Consider the following 7,659-nt stretch of genomic DNA (forward strand, 5'->3'; position numbering starts at 1 on the left):
CAATGATGCACAAATTAGGCATGCTAGATTACCATGAGTGGAATAAAAGTGTATTGGACCACTTTGAACAAGTTGTAATAGTGATTATCATTATATTGTGTTCCTATAGTGAAACCAATTACTCTAGTCAATAGGTACGGATGGCATCCACCTATTTGCATATAGTAGGAAACTATTAGTAAAAGGTTGTTGTATCCACAACAAAGAAAACCAGGAGCATACATAACAGAATGGGGAAAGGTCAGCATATATCTCTGATCACATTCCAAAAATACCAGAGAAAGAACCTTTAACAATGAAGCATCTATAGATATAATAGCAGCATAAGGAAAATCTTCAACTTTGTGATGAAGATCAATCTCTACAATCTATGGTCTAAAGAGCAGTTGTTTTGACAATCTAAATCCACAGTAATCATTAGAAAATCAAGTGATTGGGATGAAAGGTGAATTAACATGGCTAGAAAGACAAAATTAACTAAACCAAATTTATCAAATCATACAGAAGCATTTTGGATTTAAAGCTTATAATGTGACTTGTTTTTAGAATTAGGAGTCCTAACGCTTTTAGGTTAGAATAAAGATAAGAGCACGTGCAAATGAATTGTACTTGAGGAAGAAAGGTCATCGATTAAAATCACGAATCAAAAGACAATTAAGGAATTCACTCTGAACCATAGGTTTCCCCAGCTTGTAGTTGAATGATTCGCTCAATTTCAGATTGATTCCATATCACAACTAACTGGGAATTCACTCTGAACCATAGGTTTCCCCAGCTTGTAGTTGAATGATTCGCTCAATTTCAGATTGATTCCATATCACAACTAACTGTCTATATTTAGATGATAATAATGAGCCATATAGAAAGGAAACCCATTCACGACCATAAATAGTCAATGTAATGAAACTACATTTCCATCTTTTGTTTGTCTATGTATGCCTTTAAGAAGAGTGATTCATTAATATCAGCCTCTCCTACCAAAAGGCTGCATCATCTTCTCCACCAACAACAAATGATTCTACTGCATCCTATAGACTTTGATGGCAATATTATCGATAAGGATCTCAACTATATGATTTATCATGTATGCAGAGCCTTACAACTTAGAGAAGCACAAATCCTTGCAAAGCATATGGTTAACCCAATAAAAGTCACCTAAAGATTCTCAAACAATCCCGACTCTCACATTTCCCTAGAGTCCACAACCACGCTTTCATCATCTCACAAGCCCAAATTGCCGCATACTGATGGGGTACGAACTAAACCCTAATGGCAAGCCCAATAACAGTGACGGCCCATCAGCCCAGAGCCCAAGAAAGAGTATCTGTTCGGCACCAAAGAGTTCGGCACGACCAAAGAGTTCGGCACGACCAAAGAGTTCGGACTCAGCCTACAGCTCGGTAAAAGCCGACCAGTCAAGCTCTCCTCTCAGATCGGCAAGAGCTGATCGGTAAAGTCCAGCAGTTCGGTCTCAGCATTCGACCGAACTAGGAGTTGGTGGACTCACGAAAGGCCTCCACGACCTCCACTATACCCACGATCTATTTAGTGGTATGAAGCAGTTATTGAGCAGTTATTGCTCACCCACGATCTTGTTAGTGGGGCTGCAAACCACGATCCTAGTTCAATGTATAAATAGAACTTAGATCTGATAGAAAAGGGTTAAGCTCTCTAGAGATAAAAGCATATAGCAAGTCTGTGTTGTAAGCTGTAATCCCAGATCAAGCAATACAATCTTGCCCTCCCTTCTTCCCGTGGACGTAGATTTACTTCAGTAAATCGAACCACGTAAATTCACCGTGTCGTAATTTATTTTTACGAGCATTCATCATCATCAATAATTCGCGGATTCATCACTGGCGCCGTCTGTGGGAAACAGAGAACAAAATTTGTGATAAAGCGAATTTTTGATCCATTTTTTCCACCCAAAAAATGCATACCAGATCGCAGAATACCCGTATTCCAGCCCGTGAGAACCAGGAGGAAGCCAATCCATCCCATAGGTCGGGAAAACAGCCTAGGGATAAATCCACCACCAGTTCTCATGGCGAAGGAACAAGCCGCTCCAAAAATCGTCCCACTGAGTCTTCCCAGCAGCCCGATTTGAATGAGGCTGTCAAGCAGTTTTTGGCTGAAAAGCAGGAGGAATTCTTAACCTTCCTGCGAAAAAGCCAAAAGCAGCCGGAGACAAAAACGACGGATTCTCCTTCTCCCTCCGCACAAGAAAGTCACTACCGCAGTAGTGTCGCATCTCCCAGGAGAAAGAATCCTCAACCCCGACATATTCCTGTTCCTCCTCGGTACCGGAATCACAGGAGAACTCAATCTCCTCCATACCGACGAGATATCGGCTTCGCCGTGTACGGAGCACTGAAGACTCCGTTCTCGGACGACATCACCCGAACTCCCCTACCACAGAACTACCGAACTCCGTCGATGACTTACGACGGGCTCGTGGACCCTCACGATTTCTTGGGGCGCTATCAATATAACATGGCGAACCAGGGTCTCAACGAGGTCCACATGTGCAAGCTGTTTCCCGAGCTGCTCATCGGGAACGCGAGAAGGTGGTTCGATAGCCTCCCCCAGGGCAGCATCAGATCTTACCGAGATCTAATGGATGCCTTCCACAGGAGGTTCTTTCAGAAAGCGGAAGCCCGAATCACTTCGGCTCAGCTGCTTTCCATTCGTCAAGGTCGCGACGAAAAAATTAGCGACTTTATGACAAGATTCCACAAGGAATGCCTGCAAGTAGACGATCTCAACGATCTGCTTGTCATCTCGGCATTCCAAAATGGAATCCTGCCCGGAGCTCTCTACAGGAAGCTCGTTGAGTGCGGTCCGCAGACAGCTCAGGAAATGTGGGACATTGCGGACCAGTACTCCCGGGCCGATGAGGCAGACCGTCGCAAACGGTCGTTAGACAGCTCATCGTCCCGAGGAGACAGAAGGAAGCCCGATCATAGCGATCAGGGGCATCCTCGCCGGACTCCATTTGAAAGAATTCAAAGGGCTCCGGTGCAAGACAGATTGGGACCTCGTCTCAATCCCGAGAAGCCGCCCGCTCAGTTCGTACCGCTGAACAAGCCGAGAGCGGAAATTTTCGAACTGCACTCTGACCTATTCGAAAAGCCAAAGCGGATGACGAAATCAGCCGCGCGCCGACCACAGGATAACTACTGCTCCTACCATCAAGACCACGGTCACGATACTGAGGAGTGCAGAAACTTGGCTGCAGGTATCGATGTTCTTGTGAAGGCAGGGACATTGAAAAAATACCGAAGTAAGCAGCCAAAGAAGAATAAAAAGCAGAGTGGTGCGAACTGCGCTCCTCAGGATCCGAAAAGGCAGCCGGATCCCGAAGACGATGACGAGCCGCAATATGATGGAGTAATCCAGACTATTGACGCGCTCCCTGCCGGGAAGACCAAGTCGTCCCTAAAGTCAGAACGCAGAGGCTCCAATCGAGAGGAGCCAACGCATAAAAGGCTGAAGCAGGACGAAGTGATTACGTTCTCGGCTGCTGATCCCGTCCCGGCCATCTCTCCTCACCAAGACGCCATTGTCATCCAAGCCGGAGTGGCAAACAAACTGATCCACAGGGTGTTTGTGGATACAGGAGCGTCGGTTAGCATTCTTTTTAAAGAGTGCTTCGACAAACTAGAAGTGGACCCAGCTCGGCTCAGTCCGGCTCCGCTTCCCCTGAAGAGCTTCACTCAAGAGGACACCCGCCCTGAAGGTATTATCAGCCTTCCGATCACGGTGGGGAAAGCGCCTACTAGCTCCAGTACGATGATTGAGTTTTTCGTGGTGAAAGCTCGGTCCCCGTACAACGTCATCCTGGGAAGAGACTGGCTCAACACAGTTCGGGCCGTTTGCTCTACCTATCACCTCACCATCAAGATCCCTACTAAAGGAGGGATAGCGGTCATCCGAGGTGACCAAAAGAGAGCAAAGGAATGTCTGCAAATTGCGCTTAGAAGTGCCGAGCAGTCAGATCGGCACCACCAAGCATAGCAATCACAGCAGCCGGAGTCAGAGGCGATGACCGAAGTCATACCGGAGCCGAACTCGATGACAGTTCAGCTGTACGAAGACGATCCATCCAGAACGGTTAAGATCGGCTTCGCGGGAACGCCCCTACTTCGGGAAAAAACCATCCAGCTCCTCAAGGAGTATAAAGACGTCTTTGCATGGTCTCCGTTGGACATGACCGGAGTGCCCCCCGAGGTAATCACTCATCGGTTAAATATTGATCCTTCAGTCCGGCCGATAAAACAGAAGCAAAGACTCTTTGCGGCAGAACGAAGTCAAGTCATCCATGACGAAGTCCGTCAATTATTGAAGGCGGATGTGTTATTCGAAGTGAAGTATCCTTCGTGGGTGGCCAATCCTGTCATGATCAAGAAAAAGGAAGGAGGATGGCGGATGTGCATAGATTTCACCGATCTAAATAAGCACTGTCCCAAAGATTGCTATCCCCTTCCGAACATAGATAAAAAAGTAGAAGCTTTGATAGGCTTTGAAATTTTTTGTTTTCTTGATCTGTACAAAGGATACCATCAAGTTTTAATGGATGAGATTGACGCTTCAAAAACGGCCTTCATTACTGATTTCGGCATTTTCGCTTATAAAAAGATGCCATTCGGTTTAAAGAATGCCGGAGCCACTTATCAAAGGATGGTAGACAAGCTTTTTCGGCACCTGATTGGAAAGGAGGTCGAAGTGTATGTTGACGATATAGTCGTCAAAAGCAAAAGCACTTCGGAGTACGAGCACAACCTCAAGTCCACTCTCGACGTGCTCAAGAAAGCCAACCTCAAACTTAATCCCCAAAAGTGTACCTTTTTGGTAGATTCGGGAAAGTTTCTGGGTTGTTGGGTTTCAAAGGACGGACTCAAGGCAAACCCCTCAAAAGTTCAAGTCGTTCAGAACATGGCAATGCCGAAGTCCATACATGACGTGCAAAGGCTAACCGGATGTCTAGCCGCACTGAATCGATTCCTTTCCCAAGCAGCCGAAAAGCAACTGCCGTTCTTCAAGGTGTTGAAAAAGGCACCAAAGTTCGAGTGGGGAGCCGAGCAGAATAAGGCCTTTGACGAACTCAAAAGTTATCTAGCCGAGCTTCCTATTCTCTCTGCTCCAACCGAAGCCGAAGTAATATTCTTATACTTAGCGGCATCGGATCAAACCATCAGCGCGGTGCTTGTACGAGAAGAAGGCCTAAAGCAGCTTCCCATCTACTTTACAAGCCGAGCATTAAGAGGTCCAGAAACCAGGTATCAACCACTGGAAAAGATTGCTCTGGCATTAGTAAATGCAGCAAGGAGACTGCGGCCATACTTCTATGCTCACAAGGTATGCGTCTTAACTGATCTGCCACTTCGGCAAGTGTTGACCAAACCAGAAGCATCAGGCAGAATCGCCAAGTGGGCTATAGAGTTGGGAGAGCACACAATTGAATATCTACCTCGGAAAGCCATCAAGGGACAAGCCTTGGCAGATTTTCTTGCAGAAGCAAAGTTCGATCAAGCAATTCCTGTTATTGCCGAACAGAAGGATTCTGCCAATGCTGAACTAGCACAGCCCTTGGAATCCGAAGTAGAGCTGCCGGACTGCTGGAGCGGGTTCGTAGATGGAGCTTCGAACAAGATGGGAAGTGGAGCTGGTATTTTACTTGTCGCTCCCGACGGACACGAGGTAGCCTACTCACTTCGGTTCTTATTCCCCACTACTAATAATGAAGCCGAGTACGAAGCCCTCCTGGCCGGACTCCAGTTAGCGCAAAGTCTGCTCGTCAAATCTCTCAAAGTCCATTGTGATTCACAAGTCATAGTAAATCACATGTTGGGTACAAGTGAAGCCCGTGACGAGAGAATGAAGAAGTATTTGGACAAAGCGCAAAGCATCAGCCGAAGTTTCTCCTATTTTCGGATAATCCGCATTCCCAGAGCGGAAAATAGCCGAGCAGATACCTTAAGTAAGTTGGCCTCAGATCCGAACTCAAAGGCGGAAGAATTAATGCATCGAAGCATTGATGAAGCCGAGGTACATTCAGTATCCAGCTCGCCGAACTGGATGACGCCGATCTTGCAGTATCTGGATCAAGGACAATTGCCCGAGGATAAGAGAGAAGCTCGGAAGATCACATGCCGAGCACTTCGGTACGAACTTCATGAAGGAGTCCTCTTTAGAAAGTCTTACCTCCAGCCGTTATTGCGGTGCGTAGGACCAGAAGAGACGGACTACATCCTCAGAGAAGTTCATGAAGGATCGTGCGGTAGCCACATCGGAGCCAGAGCTTTAGCTAAAAAAGTTCTGAGATGGGGATATTATTGGCCAACCATGGTACAAGAGGCAGTGCAGCTCGTCAAGAAGTGTACGAAGTGCCAAATTCATGCAAATGTCCCAAGGATGCCGCAGACTGATCTATACACTATGCAAAGCCCTTGGCCTTTCATGCAATGGGGCATAGACATAGTGGGACCACTTCCTCAAGCTCCTCGGCAAATGAAATTCCTTATCGTTGCCGTGGACTACTTCACGAAGTGGGTGGAGGCTGAACCATTAGCTACGATAACGAGCTCAAAGGCATTAGACTTCGTCTGGAAGAACATAGTGTGCCGATTTGGCATACCCCACATCCTCATCTCGGATAATGGGACTCAGTTCACCGACAAGACGTTCAAGAATTGGTGCCAAGAGCTGAACATTCAACAGCGGTTCACTTCGGTCTCCCATCCCCAAGCAAACGGACAAACGGAAGTAACGAACCGGATTCTGGTGAAAGGGTTAAAAGCTCGGTTAGAACAAGCCAAAGGACAATGGGTAGAAAATCTCCCTCAAGTCCTGTGGTCCTACCGAACTACACCCAAAACCTCCAACGGTGAAACCCCGTATAGTCTGGTGTACGGCACTGAAGCCGTAATTCCGGTGGAGATCGGCGTACCCAGTCCCCGAACTCTAAATTTCTCCTCAGAAATGAATGACGACGGACTGAGAGCCGAACTAGATCTCGCCGAAGAAAGAAGAGAATTGGCGTGCATAAAAGCAGCCAAGTATAAGGAGCAAGTAGCCCGGTATTATAACCAAAGGGTGAAAAAGCTTCAATTTCAAGTGGGAGATCTCGTCTTGAGAAACAACGAAGTAAGCCGAGCAGAAAAGCTGGGCAAACTCGAACCCACATGGGAGGGTCCGTATCGGGTGTCAGAAGTCCTCGGCAAAGGGTCTTATAAATTGACTCACATGTCAGGAGAACAAGTACCCCGAACATGGCACGTCTCCAACCTCAAGAAGTTCCACTTGTAAGAGACAAAGTCCGGTCAGTCTGTCTTGTGTCTAGTTCGGTCATAGGGGTACATGTTTTTATTTGTTTGTTTTTACTTGTACTTTTTACTTGTCGTTTTATAAAAAGTTTAAAGTTTTTTCTTTCGTCTTTTTCATTTTTTCTCTATGTGTTTTGTCTCTATGTGCTTGTCGTCTCTTACAAATGGTACCAAGGTATATCGTTCTTTAAAGACTGATCCCCTTTTTAGATCGATTATTAAAGACTATTGTGAGTCCAAGCTTCTAAGGAGGATATAAGACCACAAGTCAGCTTAACAAGCAGTCCGTCTGAAACGAACTGCAATAAGCCAACGATTGTGAGTCCAAGCTTCC

Source organism: Salvia splendens, chromosome 9 (genome assembly GCF_004379255.2).
Source record: "Salvia splendens isolate huo1 chromosome 9, SspV2, whole genome shotgun sequence".
Classification (NCBI taxonomy): Eukaryota; Viridiplantae; Streptophyta; class Magnoliopsida; order Lamiales; family Lamiaceae; genus Salvia; species Salvia splendens.